We start from the raw sequence: 13114 nt of genomic DNA, 5'->3' as shown, positions 1-13114 counted from the left end.
CCTTCGGGGTATCTGTTAAGGGCACTGATTTGGGGACCTCCTCAGTCACCTCCTCAGCTGGGCTCCCCTCTCTCAGGGACACATCTTTCCTCTTACCACAAACTCCTGCATCTCGGAAGTTACAGGGAAAAGCTGGGCCCTTGTGGCCCCTCACCCACCCCCACCCCCCAGGCTCTTACCGAAAGTCAGCAAAGCTCAGCCAGGCCACGTTTAGAGCAGCTGTGGGCTCGCCACGCCCGCCCCACCCAACCTCCTGTAAGAGCTTAAGTCAACAGGGCACAGAAAATCAGACAGGCTGTCTTGGGATAGGGAAAGAAAAAAAAAAACCCAGCAGCTGCTGCCTAATTGGCATTCTAAATAGCTAGAGGCTTCCAAGTACAGAAATGAATTAAGCTTTTTTTTTCTTTTCAGGGTGGAGGAGTACAGCCTCCAGGTCTCCACCCAAGTCACACCCTCACTTGCAGCTATTTATAATATCTAAATGCCAGATGGAACCTGCTGGGTGAAACCGAGGACTGGACAAAAGGCAAAGGCCCGACAAGCCCAGATCTCCCGGGAGCAGACACAGACCCCGAGGGGACCCCTGGGCACTGCAGGGGGAGGGGGGTTGCAGAGCCGCAGGGAAACGGGGTAGCTGGCCCTTTCGCCCTGCTCAGTTTCCCCAGCCAGCAGAGAGATCTGGGAACAGCTGCTGAATGCTTCCCTTCCATTCCAGAGCCCGTGGCACAGGGCTGGGTGCTGGGCCTGAACTCCGGCTGTACCTGTTGGCTTAGAGCAGCCAGCAGGGCCCAGGAGCACTCACCAGGCAGTGCAAGTCAGAGCAGAAGGACCAGCAGCCAGAGGTGGGGTTGGCCGGGGGCAGGCAGCTGGAATGGGGCCCTGGGGCAAAGTAGGAGTTGGACAAGGTGGCCCATGGTGGTCTTGAGTGCAGAAGCAGGGGTGTGGGGGGCAAATCCTGATTTCCTCATTTACCCGGTGTGGCTTTATGGCTGTCAGTAACCCCTCACAGGCTTTATTTCCTTATTTGTGACATGCAGGCTCTAATCAAAGTAGCCGGATGGCATTTTTGAGAGCATTGAAAAAGACAGTGAGTGCTGAAGATATTTCTGCAGCATTGCAGTGGCAGCTGTTACTAGAGGACCTTGTGCTGAAATGCAAACCTGTCTCTCTGTAGGCTACTGTCCGTACCAATGACTTGCAGGCAAACAGTTCCCTCCCTCCTGAAGGACCGAAGGGGCCTGGAGACCTATTGCATCTTGACTTTCCATTTCCTGCCCCTGATGTGCCATGGCAGAAGGAAAAGCTGGCTTGAGCTAGCAAGTCATTTGAAATACGAACCTGATAAAACCCGACTCACATTCTGCTGCCCAGCTGAGCTGGGCTGCTAGCGAGTTGAGGTAGTTTCTCCCCAGAAAAAAGCCCTAACACCTCCTCTCATCCAGTGATGAAACCCTCCGTCCTGCCTCAGCACAGCCCCAGCATCCCCTTTCCAGGAATCCCCCTGACCCTTAGACTACACCGGAGTTCCCTCCAGCTCTTCAAAAGCAATGCCATCCAATGGAAATAAAGTGTGAAGCATACGTGTCCTTTTAAGTTTTGTGGTAGCCACAGGAATAAAAGTAAAAATGAAGAAGGTGAAATTAAGTTTAATACTATGCTGTGGTTTAAAGGTGTCCCCCAAATTTCATGTGTGAGAAACGAGTGCCGAATTCATATGTTGTTTCAACGTGGGTCCTCTGGGAGATAATTAGGATTGGATAAGGTCATGAGGGTGGGGACTCCCCCACCCCCACCCCTGGCATCACAGTTGCAGCTTTATAGGAAGAGGGAGCTGACAGGCAGGCTCTTGCAGTCTTGCCATGTGATGCCCTCTACCATGCCACAGTACAAAAGCCCTCACTAGAGGTGTCGCCGTGCCACTGGACTTCCCAGCCTCCAGACCCATGAGCCAAATACAATTCTTTTCTTTATAAATTACCCAGTCTGTGGTATTCTGTTACAGCAACAGAAAATGGACGAAGACATACTATATTCTATTCAAGACAATGTATCAAAATTAAATGTAATCAATATAAGCACTAATAAAATATTGTACGTTCTCTTTTCATACTAAGTATTCAAAATCTGGTGTATATTTTACACTTGGAGGGCATTTCAATTTGGATTAGCTGCATTGCCAGAGCTCAGTCACTCCCGGGGCCAGAGGCTACCATGTGAGACGGCACAAGCCCAGAGCATTTACTTGAACTCATGTCTTTAATGCTTACTGCTGCTCTGTGGTTCAGACATGGGTAGAGTTGCTAAGGGGGCAGTGGGAGAAATATTCCATATGCAGGCCAGTCTGAGAAGCCTGGCAGGAGAAACTGCAATCTGAGGTTGAAGCTAGGAGAAGCGGTGCTATGGTTTAGATGTTTGTCCTCTCTAAATCTTATGTTGAAATGTGACCTCCAATGCTGGCGGTGGGGCCTCATGGAAGGTATTGGATCATGGGGGCGGGTCCCTCATGAATGGCTTAGTGCCATCCCCCTGGTGATGAGTGAGTTCTTGCTCAGTTCGCACTAGATCTGGTTGTTTAAAAGAACCTGTGACCTCCCCCTTCTCTCTCTTGCCTTGTGATGCACGTGCTCCTACTTTGCCTTCCTCCACAAGTAAAAGCTCTCTGAGGCCTTACAGCTCTCTGATGTCAGCTCTATGTTCGCACAGCCTGGAGAACAGTGGGCCAATTAAACCTCTTTAGTTTATAAATTACCTAGTTTCAGGTACTTCTTTATAGCAATGCAAGAACGGACTAACACAAGTGGGATTCAGGCTCAAACCATTGCACTTCTCTCTGGTCTTCTAGGCAGTCCCTTTGTGTTTGCATGTTATCTTGGGGTGGGGCTGCATTATGGCTACTGTGAATAAAACACCAGATGCATTTTCCCCGAAAGAACTGCAGGACACTGGAACACTGACAGCTCTGCTTTGAAACCCCTCTGTCAGACGAGGTTGATTTCTTCACTTCCCTCCAAGCTCTCACAGATATAGTGAAGATTTTGAAAGGAGCCTCCTAGGGAAAGAGATCTGATGGGGTAAGAAACAGAAAAAAAAAAAAAAAAAAAGAAAAACAATAATCAAAGGGGAGACTCTTGGGGCCACCAGCTGTGGGAACACTGGCAGCCTTGTCACGAAGGCTTGGGAACTGGGAAAGCTTCCTAGGCTTCCAAAATGTCTGCAGTATTTTTGGGTTTGTGGCCTTCGAATGCTTGGTGGACCTCTGCATATGAGAAATAGTTTCCAAACATATCACATGAAAAATATTTTCTTTTGGTGCTCTTAGGATTTAAACTCATTTCTGATCCTACCAGTGAACACAGAGGCACTTCCTGACTAATGAGGTGTTTGTGGTAGCAGCCGCACTCAGCCCCACTAAACCACAGGATGATTTCTGCCTTGTGCATAGAATGCTAGAATTTTCTGGAAAACCCTAGAAAGGGCCAAGATGTGACTTTGTGGCTAATGCCTACTAGTCCTGAAGCCAGGGAGGTGTCCTATGGTTTCTTGCAAGTCCCAACCCTGCTGGGTGGCTGGTTCCATTTCTGGAACAGCTTTGGAGCCTTCCTAAGCCTGGAATTGCCTACCTTTCCCAGGTGTTCATTCCTCCCTGTTGACTGCCCATAATGCACAGACTACTGATATGCTTTGGCTGTGTCCCCACCCAAATCTCATCTTGAACTGTAATCCCCATAACCCCCTCATGTCTAGGAAGAGACCTGACGGGAAGTGACTGAATCACGAGGACTTTTTCTCCCATGCTGTTCTTGTGATAGTGAGCGAGTTCTCTGGAGATCTGATGGTTTTATAAAGCAGTTTTTCCCAGCTGTTGCTCACACTTGCTCTCTCACCTGCCACCATGTAAGGCATGCCTTTGCTTCTCCTTCACCTTCTGCCACGATTGTGAGTTTCCCGAGGCCTCCCAAGTCATGCAGAACTATGAGTCAATTAAACCTCTTTCCTTTATGAGTTACCCAGTCTCGAGTGTATCTTTACAGCAGTGTGAAAAAGGAATAATACAACCACCAATCTAGTTAGTTACCAAGAGGATTTGGAGTCTGGGCAGTAGGAGAAATCACGACATTTGCTCCAGGGGAATGTATGGAGACAGCCTGAACCGAATAACATCTTCTGGCCAACCAGTCTTGAGTCTTCACCCTGTTCTCAGGAAGGTACTAATTGTCTCAGAATTGAGCCAGCAGGCAAAGCTGGGCCTCCCTGGTTTTGTCTCAGCTACTGTTATGTCCACCAAAAAAAGACCACATGGACAATATTTTTCAGAGAAATTGTTAGAATGCACTGACTTGAAAAATAATTTGTTTCTTCTTATCACCATAAAATCTCAAAAATTAAAATGCTAAGGAAATAAGGATCTTCTGACAGCTAGCCTTTTCTGGTTAACAGGAAACTATTTTTATTTTCACCAGTGATGCTGAAAATCTCTTTCTCATGGATCAATGCCTGGGCTTGCTTTTAATCATAAAGGACCCTGCTGGGCAACAGGCCACTGTGAGTCCAGATGACGTAGTCTGTAGAATGCAACACGTAAGCCACTGAGTCAAACCCAATTTCAGGCCTGCTGCTGGTCGCTGGTATCTTCTTTCTGTTTGGTTTTTATCAGACCTTTCCTAGGAGCAGTATTTTGTTATAGTGTGTTCCCTTTCCTTAAAAATCAAGGCAAAAAAAATTCAACTTCTGAGCCCAGGTTAGCTGGGTTCCACTTGAGGAATGGCTCTAGTCGGAGCAAAACGTTTTGGCTCACGCTTAGCGCCTGACCACATTTTGACTATGGGATGACTTTAGCGTTCACTTGGCAAGGGCATTTCCATTTGGCTCCCGTGAAGTCATAGAAATTCTAGTTATTTCTGCAGTGTGTGATTGCCTGGTTTATTTATAAGAACGATCCATCAGGATTGAGCTGTTCTCGCGTCTGGAGCCACTTGTATTATCACAATTATGAAATGTTTATTTTCTTAGATCAGCTTGAGCTGATAAAGCACTTTTGAGCCTCTAAGAATCTTGTAAGTCAAGATAGTTTAGATAAGGATATGATGTTTCCTGGTGGGGGCTATATCAGATGAATATGGCCTCTCCTTTGATTGGGCTATCACATTAAATGGGTGTGACCATCGCACACTCTTCTGAGAGGCGGGGTCCCCTCCTTAGGAGGATTTGCAGCCAGCCCCCTTTGTTTCCTCTGGCTCACATCCCAGCTGGGAAGTGCAGCTCCCAGAAACCTGGGGAGATGAGGCCACCCCAGTGAGGCAGAGGTGAGTGATGAATGTTCCAGGGCCGCAAGGCCTATTTGCAACCACACTGAGCACAAGAAGCTCAAAAAAAAATATTCCATATTAATGAGGGTTGAGCAGGCTCATGGATTTACATTCTAAGCACCACTCTGTCAGAAGGGCAATCTGGCAGCGTCTGTCAAAAATGAAAGATGCACTTTCATTTGTTTAGTGAATATCCGATTGCCTCTCAGGCCCAGGTGATGCCCAAGATATAGCAACAGTGAGGAAGGACGACCTTTTCCTCACAAATCTTACTTTCCTGTGGCAGGGACAGACAGATAAGCAACTAGACATGGACTATACTGTCAGAGCGCGGTAAGACACATGGGCAGGGCGGGAGAGAGAGTATAGGGCCGAGGGAGCAGGGGCTGCCCATTAGACAAGATGAGACAGCAGGGAAGTAGGGAAACAAACCGACTGGCTGACGGGACAGGAGCTTCCAAAGCAGGCGGAGCAGTGAGTGCAGGCGCCCTGAGAGCATGCGGGTTGTCAGCAGAGCAGAGGCCTGAAAGTCATAGTAGGTGAGGAGGGAGGTAGGAAGCGAGGTCTGAGAGCAAGGAAGGGTGGAGGTAGATCGTGCAGAGCCTTTCAGCAGAGACTGTGACCTGTCTCTAACATCCGTGTTCCCTCTCCCCTTTGTAATAAAATCCCCCCATCTTTGTGGGGCTCACATGGATACCCTATCTCCCAGCCTCTTGCGCCGCTGGGTGTGGCTACATCAGTAAGTTCATGCTAATATGGACCGCGAATGGAAATGGTTTCTGCTACTTCTTTGTTCTGTATTTATAAAATGGGCAACGGGCAATAGACGGGCAATGTTTCCCTCTTTTATCATTTCTTACAGGCAGAGCAAAGACCTGGTGCTAGTGAGCCTGTTTCTTCCCTGTGGACAAGGCAAAGTCTCCAGGGCAGAGGTTCTTGAAGTGTGGCCCCGGGATGTGCATCATCAGCATCATCTGGAAACTTACCGAAATGCAACTTTTCACATACCTCCCCCCGCACCCAGAACTACTGAATCAGAAACTTTGGGGGTGGGGTCTATCTGTATGTTAAGAAACCCTCCAGGGGACTCAAGTTTCAAAATCACTGCCTGAAAACAGGGCTGTTCATCAGCAATACTCGCATTTTGGACTCATGAGTCCAGCAATACTCACATTTTGGACTCATGATTGTAGGGGCTGGTCAAAGTATTGCAGGATGGTTAGCAGCATCTCTGACCTCTACCCACTGGATGATACGAACACACACCCTTCTTTATTCCCCAGTTGTTAAAACTGAAAAATGTCTCCAGACATTGTCAAATGTCCCTGAGGGGACAAAGTCAACCCTAGTTGAGAACTGCTGCCCTAGAGGTTGGAGGAGCAACAAGACAGAAGGAACCTGGGTCTTCAGTTGGCCTTATAGAACAGAACCACTGTCTATCCCAAACGGCCCACCTACCCTCTGGACTGCTGGTAGAGATAGAGAAATTGCTGTTTGTGTTTGAACAACTCTATTTGGAGTGCCTGTGCAGAAGCTTAAATTGCATCCCAATGACTGCCCGCCTCTCAGGCCCTCCTGAGGACTTAAGACTTTCTTTTAATGTGATGGAAAACCACTGGCGTTTGGTTAAAGCAGGGTAGTGACATGATTTGTTTTTAAAGGTTCCCTCTGGATGCTGTGTGAAGAACAGACTGAGGGGATAGAGAGGATGTGTTTGCTGGACTGGATGGGAGGACATGAGAAAGAAAAGGGGGTCAACTAAGCAACTGAGTGAACGACAGAGCAACTGACCAACATGGAGATCTGTGAGGGCCAGGGCTGATTTAAGGGGGTGGGCCTCCATTTGTGCTCTTTGCTGCTGTGATTCATTGAATTTATCTTTCAGATACACTTACAGATTCACAAAGGTATTCTGTGCAGATAGACTCAAGGCAGATAAACTCAAATGTCCATCAACATGAACCTGGTTCAATACATTGTGGCACATCCAAACACAGAAATATTATGTGCAGGTGTTAAAAAGAGTGGAGTGGATTTGTATACTGCAGCAGTTAAGAGCATGGGCTCTTGAGTCTGAACTGCTGGGCTTGGTGACCTTGGGCAGTAGGCATGACCTGTTTAGATGGCTTCCCCAACTATAAATTAGGATAATAATGGTACATCTCCTATAGTTTTCTTCTGAGGATTAAATGAAACAAACATATACAGTACTCATCAGTACTTGGCTCATTCATTAGTTATCTCTTTGTCAGTGTGTACTATTATTTTTATCATTATCTACATGTACTGATATGAAAATATTCCCAAGGTATTTTTTCAAGAGCAAGGTAACTGATTAGTGTATATAGTGTTATCATTTATGTGAATAAAAGAATATCTGTACAAACATACACACAGATATCCTGTAGTACACATAATAAGTTTTGGAGGACGAGATAAGAAACTGCTAAGTGATTACTTTTGGGAAGTAGGATATGGGTTGAGGGGACTTTGAAAAACTTCTTGTTTTGTATGTTTCTGTTGTGTGGATGAGTTTTTAGCACATGCAACGTATCAAGGAAATAAATATTTTAGAAAGACAACATATTGAAAAGGTGGAAACTAGGTGGTGGTGGTTGTTTTTTACTGTAGGATTTCTTGGCATTTTTAACACATTCTAACATATTTCTAATCTCAGAGGAGCAAAATCCTTGAAACGGTGTGCCTCAGAGCCTCCCCAGTCCAGTAAACAGAGAGGGCCAAGGTTGGCCACAGCCACCGAAAAATCTAGTCTAGGCCTTTTGCAGGAGTCAGACTGCTCCTCGCATTTTCAGTTGGGAAACGTGCCTTAAGTCATGACAGCTCTTTCAGACAGCTCTTTTTTTTTTTTTTTTTTTTTTGAGACAGAGTTTCACTCATTACCCAGGCTGGAGTGCAATGGCGCGATCTCGGCTCACTGCAACCTCTGCCTCCTGGGTTCAGGCAATTCTCCTGCCTCAGCCTCCTGAGTAGCTGGGATTACAGGCACGAGCCACCAGGCCCAGCTAATTTTTTTTTTTTTGTATTTTTAGTAGAGATGGGGTTTCACCATGTTGACCAGGATGGTCTCGATCTCTTGACCTCGTGATCTACCCGCCTCGGCCTCCCAAAGTGCTGGGATTACAGGCGTGAGCCACCGCGCCCGGCCTCAGACAACTCTTGACTGGTCCCAAAGTAATTCATTCTTAAGAAAAGCCCCATAAGTTGTCTTCATCTCTCTGGTTGATGCCTCCCTTTGTATATGAATGACCTGAAAGTTCCCCAGGAGAAGGAGAGAGGGAAGTATCTGAGCTCCACCAGCCCTACACCTCATTTCCCATGTGTGTCCTTAGATGGGTGCATGCCTGTCCCATGCCCTGGTCCTGGGTGAGCTCTCCTGGCACAGTCTCGCCCAACTTCACCTTCTCTTGTTTCCTCCATGTGTGGAGGCAGATTTTTCTTCCTCCTCTCACCTGCCTCTTTTGGGGTGGGGGGATATTAGGAGGGCAGAGCAAGTAAAGGATCGCTCATTTTTAGTATTTTTTACTAGTTAATATTTTACTACTTATCAAAAAGATCCTCAGACACACAGAACTCCTTGTGACCTATCAAAAACGTTGGAAGTTAAATAAGCCCACCCGTCAACCCTTGTTACCCAACCAGTAATCATGATCATGTCTTTTCTCATTCAGCGAGTTAATATTTGTCTAAGGGGCTCATAACGGTACCTGGCACATGGCAACTGCTGTTCTTCTTAGCGATTACAGTGTCATTAACTCTAAACTCAACAGTTCTCACTATTTAACAGTCTCTGGAATTACTCAGATTTTCAATAAACAGTTTTATACAATGGCTGTAGAACACAGAGATAAGCAAGTGACGTGATCTGCAAAGTATGAGGTCTTCATCGCAATGGGGAAGCGAGAATAAAACTATAGATTAAGAATGAACAGACTCTCCTTACAGTCACTGCTGTGGATAATGAGGTGTCTCTGATTCTGTACTTGTCCTGTGAGATTCTCCCTTCTATGTGAGTGGTTCTTAAACTTTAGCACATATCAGAATCCCATGGAAGGCTTGCAAAAAGATTGCTGATCCTACCCTCCAGAGTTTCTGAATTCGTAGGTTGGGGTAGAGCTCATTAATAAATTTCGGCCGGGCGCGGTGGCTCACGCCTGTAATCCCAGCACTTTGGGAGGCCGAGGCGGGTGGATCACGAGGTCAAGAGATCGAGACCATCCTGGTCAACATGGTGAAACCCCGTCTCTACTAAAAATACAAAAAATTAGCTGGGCATGGTGGCGTGTGCCTGTAATCCCAGCTACTCAGGAGGCTGAGGCAGTAGAATTGCCTGAACCCAGGAGGCGGAGGTTGCAGTGAGCCGAGATCGCGCCATTGCACTCCAGCCTGGGTAACAAGAGTGAAACTCCGTCTCAAAAAAATAAATAAATAAATAAAAAATAAAAATAAATAAATTTCTAACAGGTTTCAAAATACCAGGGCCCAAGGGTACTCCAGGCTAACACACTCATGCACTCTGGGGTAGGGCCTGGGCTGTTTTATGTTTTTAAACTCCCCAGTGAAATTGAAGTTTAGGATTGAAAAATGCTGTGATTGATAATGGATTGTGATGAGCCTAAAAAGGAGGGGTCTCACTGAGTGAGGTTTTGTCCTTAGCCAGCCGGGTGCACATGTGTATCATGTGATCTGTATGAGGCGCTAGAGACCATGCTCTTGGAGGCACGGATGCCACCGACTAAATGCAGTGAATGACAGGACCTTGATGGATGTTGACAAGCTGGCCAGATAACCTGATTCAAGCAAGATGCACTTTTAAATGTCAGGTTCTAAGTTTGTCTGTTAGGGTAGTGGGTCTCAGGGTACAGGCCCCAGACGTAGCCCTGGAGTACCCTTGGGCCCTGGTACTTTGAAAAATCTCTCTGGATGATTCTGTTGTGCAACGAGGACTGAGAATCACCACCTAGAGACCTTCCTGGTTTTATTAAATCAACACAATTGAACTCTCCTTCTGCTCATGCTACTTTAACTCATTTAAGTTTTAACAAGCTTTTATTTAAGGTATTGTGCGAGATATCAAAAGCTCTGCTGACATCAAGGTATATTTTTCTACAGCTTCCCATCTTCTGTTTGGTCATTGTGCTTTCAGAAGCATAAAATTATATTGGGCTAGCATGACATGATCGTAAGGAATCACCTATTTTTAATGTTTGCACTGTTGAGGAATTTTGCCCAGGGCCAATCTCAAGCTCACATAACTGGATTTATTTAGTTCATGTCATCATAAGTAATGATAACATTTATTGCTTGTTAACTTGGTGTCAGCCACAGTACTCAATCCTTGTCGTAAACATTTGCACAATAATCCTATGAAATAGCTGTTATTTCCATTTTACAGACAAGAAATCAGGGTCGGATTCCAGCTGACGCCAGGGCCTGTGCTTTTAGCCATGAGATGTCGCTTCTATTTATATTTACCTGGCTCCATCTTGTTCCTCAAATATTTTACAGTGATTTACAAGGATATTAAAGATTTAAGAAAGCATGAAATAACTGGAATAAAGTAGAACCGGAGAGGGTCAAAATGAGTCAGAACCAAATCCTTGCACATTTGCTAATCAGAGAACCACCTATCTGGTTTTGAGTGTTCTGGAAATGTCAAGTTAAAATAGGGTCACATGTTCAATTACGCAGTTGACATTGGATTAAAAACAAACATTATTTGGGAGAAATATCTGGAAAGTTCTGGGGCTTTCTTAAAGAAGGCGCTGAGGATTAAAGGAAGGATTGCAAGAATATCCTCATGATCCATGCAGACAAGCATTTCACTGGGCTCCGTGAACGATACTTTACATCATCCACGTCCTACCTCATTAAATAAACTGGGAAGTTTGGCGAGCTCTGTAATTCTTCAAAGATCTCTGTCTTCCCATCTCCAGTGCCTCTTCTCACCATTGTCAACTCATTCCAAAAAATACTAACAGCCGTTGAGCAATTGTTTTTGCTCAAATTTTCTCAGTACCCTGGAATGCAATTTACTTTTGTAGAATTTTGCAAAGTCTCTTTTAGGCTCTCACGCCATGAAATCACATGCAGTTTTTCCCTGAACCTTAAGGAATGTCTTCCCAATGCCCAGTTTCCCTTTGCAGATGATCATGGCAGGAAGTTGATAGGGCTGTGTCCACTAGCTGTCGGATCTGCAGGGGGGATCATCATAAACTGAGGTAACAAGGTCACCCCTGCCAGGTGCACACTAGAATGTCCATTTCACCAACTCATTCCTCCTTGCAGTTTAATGCTAAGAATAGCAGATTCCCTTGTGCCCATTGAAAGAGTCAGTGGATAAAGCTGAAAATTTATCATTTATATTTACTGGACTATACAATAATGGAAAATTTATCTTGAAAAACATTGGTATTTTCTTGCCATCTGAAAGAGACATGGGGTTAAGTAGATGCTAAGTGGATTAATTTGTTTTGGCTGCTCAGACTGGATAATTTATAAACAACAGTTCTGGAGGCTGGGAAGTCCAACATCAAGGCACCAGCAGATGTGGTGTCTGGTGAGGGACTGTCCCTCATAGGTGGATGTCACCTTCTTGCTGTGTCATCACGTGGTGGAAGGGCAAGGCAGCTCCCTCCAGCTTCTAAGTGCACTGATTCCATTCATGAGGGTAGAGCCCTTGTGACTTAATCACTTCCCAAATGCCTCTTAATTCTATCAGATTGGATATTATATTTGAACACACAAATGAAGGGGGAATGAGATGACATCAACATTCAGACCATAGCAGTGGGTTTGGGGTGTAAGGACTTGGCTCAAGACTCAAAGCGAAGATAGAATCATTTGTCATTTGGAAGGGACTCTTCCACCTTCTAATATTAGGTCACCCAGAACACTCTCACCCAACTCTTCTGTTAGCTGGTTCCTTCCCAGTCTCACTTGAATACCAGCTTCTCAACTGAGTCTTCTCTGAACATTTTAAGTAAGCAGCCTCCACCTCATGATTGATTTTTGCTTACTTATTCAAATTACCTGCCTCCCTCACTAGAATAAAAGTGCAGTGGTGGCAGACACTTACCTTGTCATCTCAGGACCTAGAACAAGGCTTGGTACATTGCTGGGGGCACTTAAGACGGCTGGAGGGTGACAGCCAGGGAGATGTCATGCCCGCCAAGCTGGATATGGAGAGGCAGGCAGGTGAAACCATACTATGCAAAGATAGTGTGGCTATAGTGAAGAGACAGATCCAGAGTGAAAAAGCTAATATCCTTTCTAATAACAAACCCATTTAGATGATTTGAACATATGAAATTTAGGAGTAAATTTGATAGTCACGTATTTCAAAGAAAGGACAATAAACAGCTCATGCCCTCCTTGGTAAGAAGTACAGAACAGAGATAGGCATTTGGTAGCATTCAATAGACCCACATGCCAACTTACCTCTATCTCCCTCATGTGCTACTTCGCCATCTGCAAAGCATCCCCAAGATGGCACCTCAGGAGGCTACCCTGCAGGGTGCTGAGAGCCAAAGCCCAAGTTTAACAGTAATCAGAGTCACCTTTTCCAACAGTTGAAAGAGATTAAAAACATAATTATGGGGTTTAGAAAGAAGAGCTTTCTGGAAGAGCAGGAAGGAGACACCCCAAATTGGTCAACATCCATCCAAATATGGAATAAGAAAAACAAGGGCAGGAAGATGTAGTCAGAAGAGTGAGGAAAGCAGGCAAATGACTGGGAAAAAGGATGTAACAAAGCTGTCCCCCCACCCCTTGGCCATGCCAGGCTATCC

The sequence above is a fragment of the Saimiri boliviensis genome, chromosome 3 (genome assembly GCF_048565385.1).
Source record: "Saimiri boliviensis isolate mSaiBol1 chromosome 3, mSaiBol1.pri, whole genome shotgun sequence".
In the NCBI taxonomy this organism is placed as follows: domain Eukaryota; kingdom Metazoa; phylum Chordata; class Mammalia; order Primates; family Cebidae; genus Saimiri; species Saimiri boliviensis.
This window is presented reverse-complemented; position numbering follows the sequence as displayed.